Source organism: Furipterus horrens, unplaced genomic scaffold, assembly GCF_987537825.1.
Source record: "Furipterus horrens unplaced genomic scaffold, mFurHor1.1.pri manual_scaffold_12, whole genome shotgun sequence".
NCBI classification, from domain to species: Eukaryota; Metazoa; Chordata; class Mammalia; order Chiroptera; family Furipteridae; genus Furipterus; species Furipterus horrens.
The window spans coordinates 11,216,273-11,228,458 of NW_028327182.1; positions in this window are offsets into that span (position 1 = coordinate 11,216,273).

Genomic DNA, 12,186 nt, shown 5'->3' on the forward strand with positions numbered 1-12,186 from the left:
TCCAGCATGTTGAAAGAAAATTGACATAAAAATGAGGAATATCAGTGTAATGGAGCACTGCCCGAGTTAACCCTCCCTTCCAGACTGAGTTGTACATTCCCCCAGAGTCTGTAAGCTTTGACAGCTGACATTTTATATCATCTCCATTTCTGGCAATTGCCCTCGGCAGAAGAGAGCCACCACACTGAACTGTGCACCCTTTCTGCTTTATGCCACTTCCTGGAGGCAGCTTGCGTTCAATCAGAGTCAGCAGAGGGGTTACACAGTCTTAGCCCTCTTGCCACAACTTGGGAACACTATGCAGGTTCAACTGTCTTAAAAACAACTTCTTCCTCTTTTTTTATCTTTCCTTTGCCAATGGGTGTTGAATCCGAGAGCATTCCTCAATATATCTCTGCATTCAAATCCTACTCTCAGAGTTCATTTCCTAAAGAATTTTTCTTGTAAAAATAACCATTTGACTTTAGCAACATATGGTACATACAGATATCTCTTTGTCTTAATATGTGACTTCGAAACTTAGAAAAAGGTTAAGTTTCTTAACTAGACACAAGAAAATAATCCAAAAAGGCCTTCTCCTAAAATTTCGAAGTTAAAATGACTTTCATTTAGAAATCTAGACACAGTTTATATATAAATCCAGTGAAGGAATAGAGTAAAATATTTTAAAATTAATATTCAGACATTTACTTTCTATACATCTTTCTTAGAAATTATTTGTAAACACAAATAATTTCATGTATATTCAAACATGCATATGAATAAATTAAAGGGGAAGAAAGAAAATCAAATAACAAAGAATCTACCATGGAAGAGTAGGGAATGGCTTCCTATAGTCAGTAGTTTTCACGTAGAAATAATTTCTGAAAGTTTAAGCTGTATAAGGCTGGAAGGTTTGATGACATCTAGCAGAAAAACACAAGAAATACCATCAACAAACAGACAAAAACTTCAATGGCTAAATAGTTTCCAGAAATGCCTTTCATTATAAGAATAAAAAGACAAGACTCAGAGTAAGAGAAAATATTTGTAGATGAAGATGTAATAATGGACTTGTGTCTCCCATATATACATAAAAGACCACTCGGATCTCAATAGTAAGAAAACAAGTAACACAATAAAAAAAATGGGAAAAAGAAACTAACACTGCACCAAAGAGAATATATGGATAGCAGATGAGTGCATAAAATTTATTCAGAAAGAAATAAAGTTGGCAAATAAGTATACGGCAAGTTGATCCACATCAAATGGCATCAGGGTAATGTAAATTAAAATAACAATGAGATACCACCAGTAAAAAAGTCAAAAGATCTGTATGATGCAATTAATAAATTTGTTCTGATTGACATACATTCATCATTAAAATGAAATAATACACATTGTTTCCAAGTTTACCTAGACCATTGACAAAAATGACCACAACATAAGAAAGAAAACAAGCAAATTACAACTTACGAATTACAAAGTATGATAATCAACTAGGGAAAATTGTTTGTCCACAGTGAAATTAAGCTAGCAGTTATTAAAAGAGAAACATGAGAATTCACAAAGTTTGCAGTAAAACTTATATGTAAAAATAATCTAGGGGACAAAGAAGAACCCACAATGGAAAATAGAAAATATTTTGAAGTGAATAATAAAGAAAATACAGTATTTTAAAATTTGTTATTTGTGTTAAAAGGAAAATTTATAGCCTTGAATGTCTATAAAAAGGCTAAAATATCAATGTTATATATATCTTACAATACTGCAAAAAGAAAATTAAAAAGAAAAAAAAGTATTAGGAAAATAAAGGCATAAAATATGTTTATTGCCATCTGACCACTCTTCCCAACTATTAACAAAATAAAAACTAAATATTTATCTAGGATATTTAATAAATCATGGTACAGTCCTGCACTGAACTATAAACAGAAATAACATCATACTGCTGCTAGACACAGTGACTAGACATATCACACAAAGATAATGGTGATTCATACATAAACACTCACTCAAATTGCTCCAGTTCAACCTGCATAATATTTTATGTGTCCAAAACATGTAGTACCAGAAGTCAGTTTATTAATTCGCTTGGCAGGCTAAATTACTAGGAAGGTGGGTGGGTTTCTGTTGGGTGGAAATGTTATAATTCTTGACCTGTGTTCTGTATATATGGGATATTTATGAAGTTATGAAATCAGAGTTTATTTGTGCACTCTTTTGTATATGTAGTATATTTCAGTCAAACAATTAAACATATTTTATAATTCAATCAAAGTCCTTAAAGAAAAAAACATTACTGGCAATCCTTGTCACTATTGTTATGAATGGACACTTACTGTTTTGAGGTGCACTTCAGGGTCTCCCCAAATGAATTTTGCATGTGTCTAATAATTTATTTTAAGCCAGGCAATGTCAAACCTTTCAAAACATGGAGGAAATCTCTCTAGCTACATTTTTTATAACATGATAATAAAACACACTTTTTTGTGTGTTATCCAGGCTATTCATGTAGTATATAAAAATAATAATTATATTACTAAACTACATTAGAAAGAAATTACCTATTATACAAATATGATATATTTCCAATTAAATCTAAAATTACCAATTAAATTTATTAGTTCTTATAACGTGGAAAAGATACATAAAATTTCTGAGATTCAGGTTGTTCCTCTCTAGGAAAAGAACTGGTATTGTTTCACGGGTAGGAAAGCACTTAACATTCTTTAACGGTCTATGCCAAAAAAAGAAAAAAAAAAAGGATAAAGTATAAAATACACCTCTAAGCATAAACTACCTTCATAGGCCACACAACAGGCTATTTCACCATCGCCTTTGCTTTTTCATAGACCTTGTAGGTCAAGTCCGTGGAGCATGCTGTTTGCACTGGTCTGTTCTCTCATAGAAAGGGTTGGTTTCCAGCTGATGTATTTGATTGCTTTTCTGTATACAATTTAAACCCTGGAATTTTGTAGCTTTTAAATAGCAACCTAAGATAGATTATGTCTTCCTCAGTACGACTGCCAATTTCAGGCTTTTTGAGAGGATAAGCGATAAGAGATAGGGGTGAGAACTAAGGGAAATCATCAAAAGAATGTAAAGAGATTCAGGGCACAGAAAGAAGAGGGAAAAATAGAGATCACAGGGAAAATATTCTTGTTACGCATCTGCTTTTTTGTAGAGTGGGTAAGTATGTTTTCAACCTGAAATCGTTTATTGAATCAAATGCTCTTCCCAGAGCTCTGTTTGCTACTTCTGATATTCTTGATCCACACTCCTGTTCCTGCTAAGTTTTGCATTTTTGTAAAGTCTGATTATAAAATGAACGACCTTAAACCCATTGTTACCAAGGGATCCCTGCTAATAGGTGTAGTCTGAATTATAGTAAGATATGCCCATTAGATCATGTGTTTATACCTTTCTCTGTTTTATTTTACATCTGATAGATAAAATGGAATTCAATTGTCAGGATTCACAGAAAATGATCTGGTAATCAGTTTTTGTTAGCCCTAGATATTAGCATCCCACATTTCAGAAGTGCACTATTTTTCTGACCAAGTGAAAGATGTCCTAAGGCATGAGGCATTTCAGAAAATATAAAATTATTTTTTCCTAAAGTTCTCTGATAAAATAATTTAATGTCTTTCATTGTCAATATGTCCTCTCAACTCTGCACATTTCTACAGAAAGTGTTGCATATCACAGCGATATAGTTGCGGAGATGCTAACTGTATAATAATTCAGAGATGGGAGAACATAATCAGGATGGTAAAGGATGTGCAGTGAATCAGGTGGGGTTTAAGGTAGTTAGTGAATACAATCTGGATTATTCTTTAGTGGTGTCCACGTAGGACCTTCTCTTGTTACATGCCACTCTCTCTTTGTTTACTTTCAGCACTATATTGTTATTCATGGATATTTACTTCAGTTTGATAGTGGAGAAGCATGGACCAAATCCTGCTAGATTACTACCAAGAGAACCTGTATGAAAAATTGACAGGATATTCTAGAGCCTTCCTTTCCTCAAGTCTCAGCAGGTAAAATCTCACATGGCACGCTGCAGACTAAATAGTCATTCTATCTTTCTAAATTTAAAATCTCCATATGAAAAATCACTTTCTGAAAATGTATAGGTCTTAATACTTATTCTAAGTTACAGTTTATACCCTTCGCCATGTTATGGGCCTCTGATGTTTTGTTTCTTTCTATATTTTAGTCATATTTCCTATGACAGAGCCAAATCTCTGGTCACATTCCAGAACATGTCACAGATTCCCTTGTATCTGTGCCCTTGAAGATGGTATAACTTCAGCTTTTTTACCCCACTAAATCTCCCTAAACACTCCTAAGACTTGGCTCAAGGGTATCCTCCCATGTAATTAAAACCCTTACATTTTTAAAATTTAATATTTGTACCATTGCATTGTTTTCATTTATCTAGTCTGTCATATCTTGAATACCCTGTACTGGCACTTTTTGTCATTACTATAAAGTGTGTGCATATGAGTAAGTACTTCTCAAATATCTTTATTGTTCCATTAGTGCATTTATTTAACTTTTTACAAATAGTGTATTTTATGACAAGTACTTCAATATGGTAGACTCAATTTCCCAACTTGGTTGTTCTTTATGATTTCCATGACTCTGCTTAACTGGTCCTTTGCATTTCCATATATGTTTTAAGGCTATTTCAATTTTCCTATACCATATGTTTATGTTTTCTTTGGGACTATATTAAATCACTAGATGAATTTGAAGAAAATTGATGCTTTACAATATTGAATCTTTTGAATCATTAAGGTAGAAAATCAACCTTTGTATATGAAATCTCTATTGCTGCCCTTTTCAAAAAACTATAAATTTAGTATTGTGGTTTACACACTTATTAGATATATCTTATAACTTTATTTTTTAATTCTAGCAAACATTTTTTTGTTTTAAAGTACTCATACTATGATAACTACATCAACTTGATTTTATTTAGTGTGGGTATGGTATGACTTTCGTTTACCAATGAATTATTCAGTATTTGTACATTTAAAATCTGTTGCTTATAATGAGAAGATTCTTGAATGAACCAGTTGACCCTTGAACAACCTCCACTCATGAAACTTTTGAGTCCCCAAACCTTAACTATTAATGGCCTACTGTTGACCAGAAGTCTTGTAGATCACAAAAACAAGCAATTAAAACATATTTTGTATGTTACATGTATTAAATATTGTATCTTTTCAATAAAGTAAACTAGAGAAAAATGTTAAAATAATAATGAAGAGAAAATACATTTACAGTAAACGGACCTGTGCTGTTAAAAACTGTGTTGCTCAACAGTCAACTTTAGTATACTTTTTTTTTTTATTGAATACTTACTGTTGACATTTGATTTGCATTTTTGATATATTTGCATTTAAATCTACCATTTTAGCATGTTTTTTCTATTATTATTTTCTGCTGTATATACCTTACTTTTATTTCTTCCTTTGATTTGCTTATTTTATTATTCCATCTACCCCACAGTTTCGTTGTTTAGTGGTTATTTGGTGACTATCATGTGCTTGCTCTACTTATTAAAACATAATATAAATTAATATTTTTACTGTTTCTTTAACATTTCAAAATTATTAGAATATTTTACTTACATTTTATTTATATACTTTTTTCAATTAATATACTTCTATTTTTTTAAATATTTTTATTTATTTATTTATTTTTAGAGAGAGAGGAAGGGAAGGAGGGAGAAAGAGAAACATGACGTGCAAGAAACACATCGATCAGTTGCCTCTCACACGCCACTGACTGGGGTCCTGGCCTGCAACCCAGGCATGTGTCCTGACTGTGAATAGAATCAGTGACCTTTCAATTTTCAGGCTGTCAATCAATCCATTGAGCCACACCAGCCAGGGCTGTACTACACTTTTTTAATTGTGGCAAAAACCACAACATTAAGTGTACCATTGTAATGAGTTTCAGTAGTGTTCACAGGAGTGTCCTAAAGTTCTTTAGAACTTTTTTATCCTGCAACATTGTGTAATTCTATATACAATGAACAATTCCCCCCACCCCAAATCTGTCCTCTGCAACCACCTTACTACATTTTGTTTCTGTGATTTTGACTACTTCAGATACTTCATATGGATGGAATAATAAAATAAGGTAATCAAAGGAAGAAATAAAAGTAAGGTATATACAGCAGAAAATAATAATAGAAAAAACATGCTAAAATGGTAGGTTTAAATGCAAATATATCAAAAATGCAAATCAAATATCAGCAGTAAGTATTCAATTGAAAAAAAATTATACTAAAGTTGACTGTTGAGCAACACAGTTTTTATTTATTTTTTATTTTTATTTATTTTTTTTAATTTTATTTTTTGCTTTTTCAATTACAGTTGTCCCATTTTTCCCCCATTGCTCCTCCCTCCCATCCCATCCCTTCTCCCACAATCATATCCCTCCCCATTGTCCATGTCCATGAGTCATCCATACACGTTCCTTGACTAGACCCTTCCCCTTACTTATCCCCCTTCTCTCCCTCCCCCCTCCCCCCTATTGATTGTTATTCTGCTCTTTGTTCTATTTAGTTCATTTGTTTGTGTTGCTCTTTAGTTTCCTGTATTAAGTGATATCATATGGTATTTTGCTTTCTTTGCCTGGCTTATTTCACTAAGCAAAATTCTTTCTAGTTCCATCCATGTTGTTGCAAATGGCAGGAGTTCCTTCTTTCTTTCTGCTGCATAGTATTCCATTGTGTAAATGTACCACAGTTTTTTGATCCACTCATCTACAGATGGGCACTTAGGTTGTTTCCAGCACTTAGCTATTGTAAACAGAGCTGCTATGAACATAGGGGTGCATAGGTTTTTTTGAATTAGGGTTTTAGGATTTTTCGGGTATAATCCTAGCAGTGTAATCGCTGGTTCAAAAGGCAGTTCCATTTTTAGTTTTTTGAGGTAATTCCATACTGTTTTCCGTAGTGGCTGCACCAGTCTGCATTCCCACCAACAGTGCAGTAGGGTTCCCGTTTCTCCACATCCTCGCCAGCATTTGTTGTTTGTTGATTTGTTGATGATGGCCATTCTGACAGGTGTAAGGTGGTATCTCATTGTGGTTTTTACTTGCATCTCTCTGATGGCCAATGATGTTGAACATTTTTTCATGTGTCTATGGACCTTCTGTATGTCCTCTTCGGAGAAGTGTTTGTTCAGGTCCTTTGCCCATTTTTTGATTGGGTTTTTTGTTTTCTTGATGTTGAGTCGTATAAGCTCTTTATATATTTTGGAGATCAGTCCCCTGTCTGTGATATCATTGGCAAATATGTTTTCCCATATGGTTGGTTTTCTTTTCATCTTGCTGATGTTTTCTTTTGCTGAGCAGAAACTTTTTAGTTTGATGTAGTCCCATTTGTTTATTTTTTCCTTTATTTCTCTTGCCTTAGGAGATGTATCCGTGAAGATATTGTTACGTGGGATATCTGAAATTTTCCTGCCTATGTTTTCCTCTAGGACTTTTATGGTGTCACGGCTTACATTTAAGTCTTTAATCCGTCTTGAGTTTATTCTCATGTGTGGTGTAAGTTGGTGGTCTAGTTTCATTTTTTTGCACGTCCCTGTCCAGTTCTCCCAGCACCATTTGTTAAAGAGGCTCTTCTCACTCCATTTTATGTTCCTTCCTCCTTTATCAAAGATTAGTTGACCATAGAGGTCTGGGTTTATTTCTGGGCTTTTAATTCTGTTCCACTGATCTGTATGTCTGTTCTTATGCCAGTACCAGACTGTTTTGATCACAGTGGCTTTGTAGTATTGTTTGATGTCTGGTATCGTGATTCCTCCTGCTGCGTTCTTCTGTTTCAAGATTGCTTTTGCTATTCGGGGTCTTTTTTGGTTCCATATGAATTTATGGAGTATTTGTTCTAGGTCAGTGAAATATGTCATTGGTATTTTAATAGGGATTGCATTGAATCTGTAAATTGCTTTTGATGATGTTGATTCTTCCCATCCAAGAACATGGTATTTGCTTCCATTTATTTGTATCTTCCTTAATTTCTTTCTTCAATGTTGCATAATTTTCAGTATACAGGTCTTTTATCTCTTTGGTTAAGTTTATTCCTAGGTACTTTATTTTTCTTGTTGCTATAGTAAATTGTATTTTCTTTTTTGCCTCTGTCTCTGATATTTTATTGTTGGTGTACAGAAATGCCTTAGATTTCTGTGTATTTATTTTGTACCCTGCTATTTTGCCAAATTCACTTATTATATCGAGTAGTCTTTTAATGGAGTTTATAGGGTTTTCTAGGTATACTATCATGTCATCTGCAAATAGTGATAGTTTTACTTCTTCTTTCCCAATTTGGATACCTTTTATTTCTTTGTCTTGTCTGATTGCTGTGACTAGGACTTCTAACACTATGTTGAATAGAAGTGGGGATAGTGGACAGCCTTGTTTAGTTCCTGATTTCAGGGGGAATGCTTTCAGTTTTTGTCCATTGAGTATGATGTTGGATTCAGGCTCCTCATATATAGCTTTAATTATATTAAGGTATGCTCCCTCTATTCCCATTTTGCTGAGTGTTTTCATCATAAATGGGTGTTGTACTTTATCAAATGCTTTTTCTGCATCTATATATATGATCATGTGATTTTTGTCTTTCATTTTGTTTAGGTGATGTATTATATTTATTGATTTGCAAATATTAAACCATCCTTGCATCCCTGGGATGAATCCCACTTGATCATGGTGTATGATCTTTTTGATGTATTGCTGGATCCTGTTTGCCAAAATTTTGTTGAGGATTTTAGCATCTATGTTCATCAGTGATATTGGCCTGTAGTTTTCTTTCTTTGTTGTGTCTTGACCTGGTTTTGAGATTAGAGTAATACTGGCTTCATAGAAAGAGTTTGGGATTTTTCCCTCTTCTTGGATTTTTTGGAATAGTTTGAGGAGGGTAGGAGTTAGTTCTTCCCTAAATGTTTTGTAAAATTTGCCTGTGAAGCCATCCGCTCCAGGGCTTTTGTGTGCAGGGAGATTTTTTATTACTGTTTCAATTTCCTTCTCTGTTATTGGTCTGTTGAGACTTTCTACTTCTTCTTGATTCAGTGTTGGAAGGTTGTATGTTTCTAGAAATCTGTCCATTTCTACTAGGTTGTCAAATTTCTTGCCATATAGTTGTTTGTAGTAATTTCTTATAATTGTTCGTATTTCTGAGGTATCAGTCGTGATTTCTCCTCTTTCATTTCTGATTTTGTTTACTTGGGTCTTCTCTCTTTTTTTCTTGATGAGCCTGGCTAGAGGCTTGTTGATTTTGTTTATTTTTTCAAAGAACCAGCTCTTAGTTTTGTTGATTTTTTGGATTGTTTGTTTAGTTTCTATGTCATTTAATTCTGCTTTGATCTTGATGATTTCCTTTCTTCTTTTTGCCCTAGGCTTTGTTTGTTGTTGTTGTTCTAGTTCTTGTGGCTTTAGGGTTAGATTTTTTATTTGAGATTCTTCTATCCTTTTCAGATATGCCTGTATTGCTATGAACTTCCCTCTTAGGACTGCTTTTGCTGTGTCCCATAGGTTTTGGGCTGTTGTGTGTTCATTGTCATTAGTTTCTAGAAATTTCTTGATTTCTTCTTTGATGTCATTGTTAACCCATTCATTATTTAATAGCGTGTTATTCATTCTCCATGAGTTTGGGTGTTTTTGATTTTTTTCCCTGAGGTTGATTTTTAGTTTCAAGGCATTGTGGTCTGAAAAGATGCTTGATATGATTTCAATTTTCTTGAATTTGTTGAGGCTTGTTTTGTGTCCTATCATGTGGTCTATCTTTGAAAATGTCCCATGTGCCTTTGAAAAGAATGTATATTTTGCTTCTTTGGGGTGAAAAGTTCTATATATATCAGTTAAGTCCATGTGGTTTACTGTGTTGTTCAATGCCTGTATGTCTTTGGTGTTTCTTTGCTTAGATGATCTGTCTATTGTTGATAATGGAGTGTTGAAGTCCCCTACTATGAGTGTGTTGTTGTTAATATCCTTCTTGTGGTCTTCTAGTATTTGCTTTATGTATTTGGATGCTCCTATGTTGGGTGCATATATGTTTATCAGTGTTATATCTTCTTGATGGATTGTTCCTTTAAGTATTATGAAATGTCCTTCTTTGTCTCTTTTTATTGCCCTTGCTTTGAAATCCGTTTTGTCTGATATGAGGACTGCTACCCTGGCTTTTTTTTCCGGTCTGTTTGCTTGGAAGATTTTTTTATATCCCTTTACTTTCAGTCTGTGTAAATCTTTTGTTTTGAGGTGTGTTTCTTGTAGACAGCAAATATGTGGGTCCTGCTTTCTTATCCATTCCGTTACCCTATGTCTTTTAATTGGAGCATTTAATCCATTTACATTTAAGGTTATTATTGACATGTATTTATTCCTTTCCCTTTGTATCTCTGTTCCTCTACTCTTTTTTTGTTTTTTCTCTTCCTTTTTCTTAGAATATTCCCTTTAGCATCTCTTGCAATGCTGGTTTTGTGGAGATGTATTCTTTTAGTCTTCCTTTGTCTGAGAAACTCCTTATTTCACCTTCTATTTTGAATGAGAGCCTTGCTGGGTAGAGTATTCTTGGTTGTAGGCCTTTGCTTTTCGTTGCTTGAAATATTTTTGACCATTCCCTTCTGGCTTGTAATGTTTCTGTTGAGAAATTGGTCGATAGCCTTATTGGAGCTCCCTTGTAAGTTATTTGCTGTTTTTCTCTTGTTGCTTTTAGGATTCTCTCTTTGTCTTGGAATATTGCCATTTTAACTATGATGTGCCTTGGAGTGGGTTTTGGGGGGTTCCTCTTTATTGGAACTCTCAGTGCTTCTTGGACTTGCATAACTTTTTCTCTCATCAGGTTCGGAAAATTTTCTGTCACTATTTCTCCTATCAGTTTTTCAATTCCATGCTCCTTTTCTTCTCCCTCTCTGATTCTGATGATCCTGATATTATTTTTTTTAATGCTATCTTGTAATTCCCTTACATCTTGTTCATATTTTTCAATCTTTTTTCATTTTGCTGTATCGTTTGAGAATTATTTTCTACATTATCCTCTAACTCACTAATCCGATCCTCTGCTTCGTTTAGTCTGCTTTTGACTGATTCTACTGTGTTTTTCAGTTTGGAGATTGCATTCTTCATTTCTTCCTGGTTCTTGTTGATAGTTTCTATGTCTTTTTTTATGCTGGTGTTCTCTGCAAGTTCCCTGTAATTTTTTTGGAGCTGTTGGTAACTTCCTTGGAGGTTGTCATAGTTGTTTTTGAGGTTTTCGAGCATATTGAGCTTCTTCACCACCATAGTTTTGAATTCCATGTCTGACATTTGGGCTATGTCTATTCCATCTACCTCTCTTTCTGGGGATTCCTCTTTTCTTTTCATTGAGAGGTTGTTTCTGCGTCTTACCATGTTGGATTCTTCTTGTTTGTTTTTGTTATTTGGATTTGTCTGCTTTGCCTTCCCACCTTTGTGGTATGAGATTCTTTATGGTAGATCTGGGGGTTTCAGTGGTGCAGTCTCTTTGATCTCCTGAGCCTGATGTTCTTGGGGTATCTTTTATATTGTTTGTTTATGCTGTCTGGTTATATTTCAGATGCTTTTTGTTAGGATCTTTGTTCTGGCTAGTTGATTGAGAGTCACTCTATCCACTTTATCTTGAATTCTTTTGTGGAGATGTCAGTTCAGCCTTTGTGTGTTGTCTTGTTTTTCTGTATCCACAGCTGGTCTAATGAGGTGGGTCAGAGGTTCCTGTTCCTTGCAGCAGTGGGCTCCCGCATGGCGCGTTCCTTGTGTCTATTGGAGCTAGCCAAGGCGTCTTTGCAGGCACGCCTGTGAGCCGGTAAGGTGGCCCGAGAGCCCGCCTCAGGCCTGTCCCATACTGCTCCAGGAGTTTCCCAAGGTGGCCAGGGAGTTATCCTCAGGCCTGCCACACTGTGCTCAAGGAGTTGGTCTCTTGCCTGTCAGTGCTGGGCCCCAGACACTCGTGTACAGTGGAAGTGAGCGATTGGTGCCTATTGATGTTGGCGAGTTATTTTGGCACTTGCGCACCCTTGCTCGCCCAAGGCAGCCGGGCAGCTAGCCTCAGCGCAGCGCTCCGGGTAAGTGTCTGTGAGTCGCTGCTGCCTGCTGTTCCTTGCGTGCCCCTATTCGCCCAGGGCAGCTGGAGATCTAGCCTCAGTGCAGCGCTCCGAGTGAGTGTCT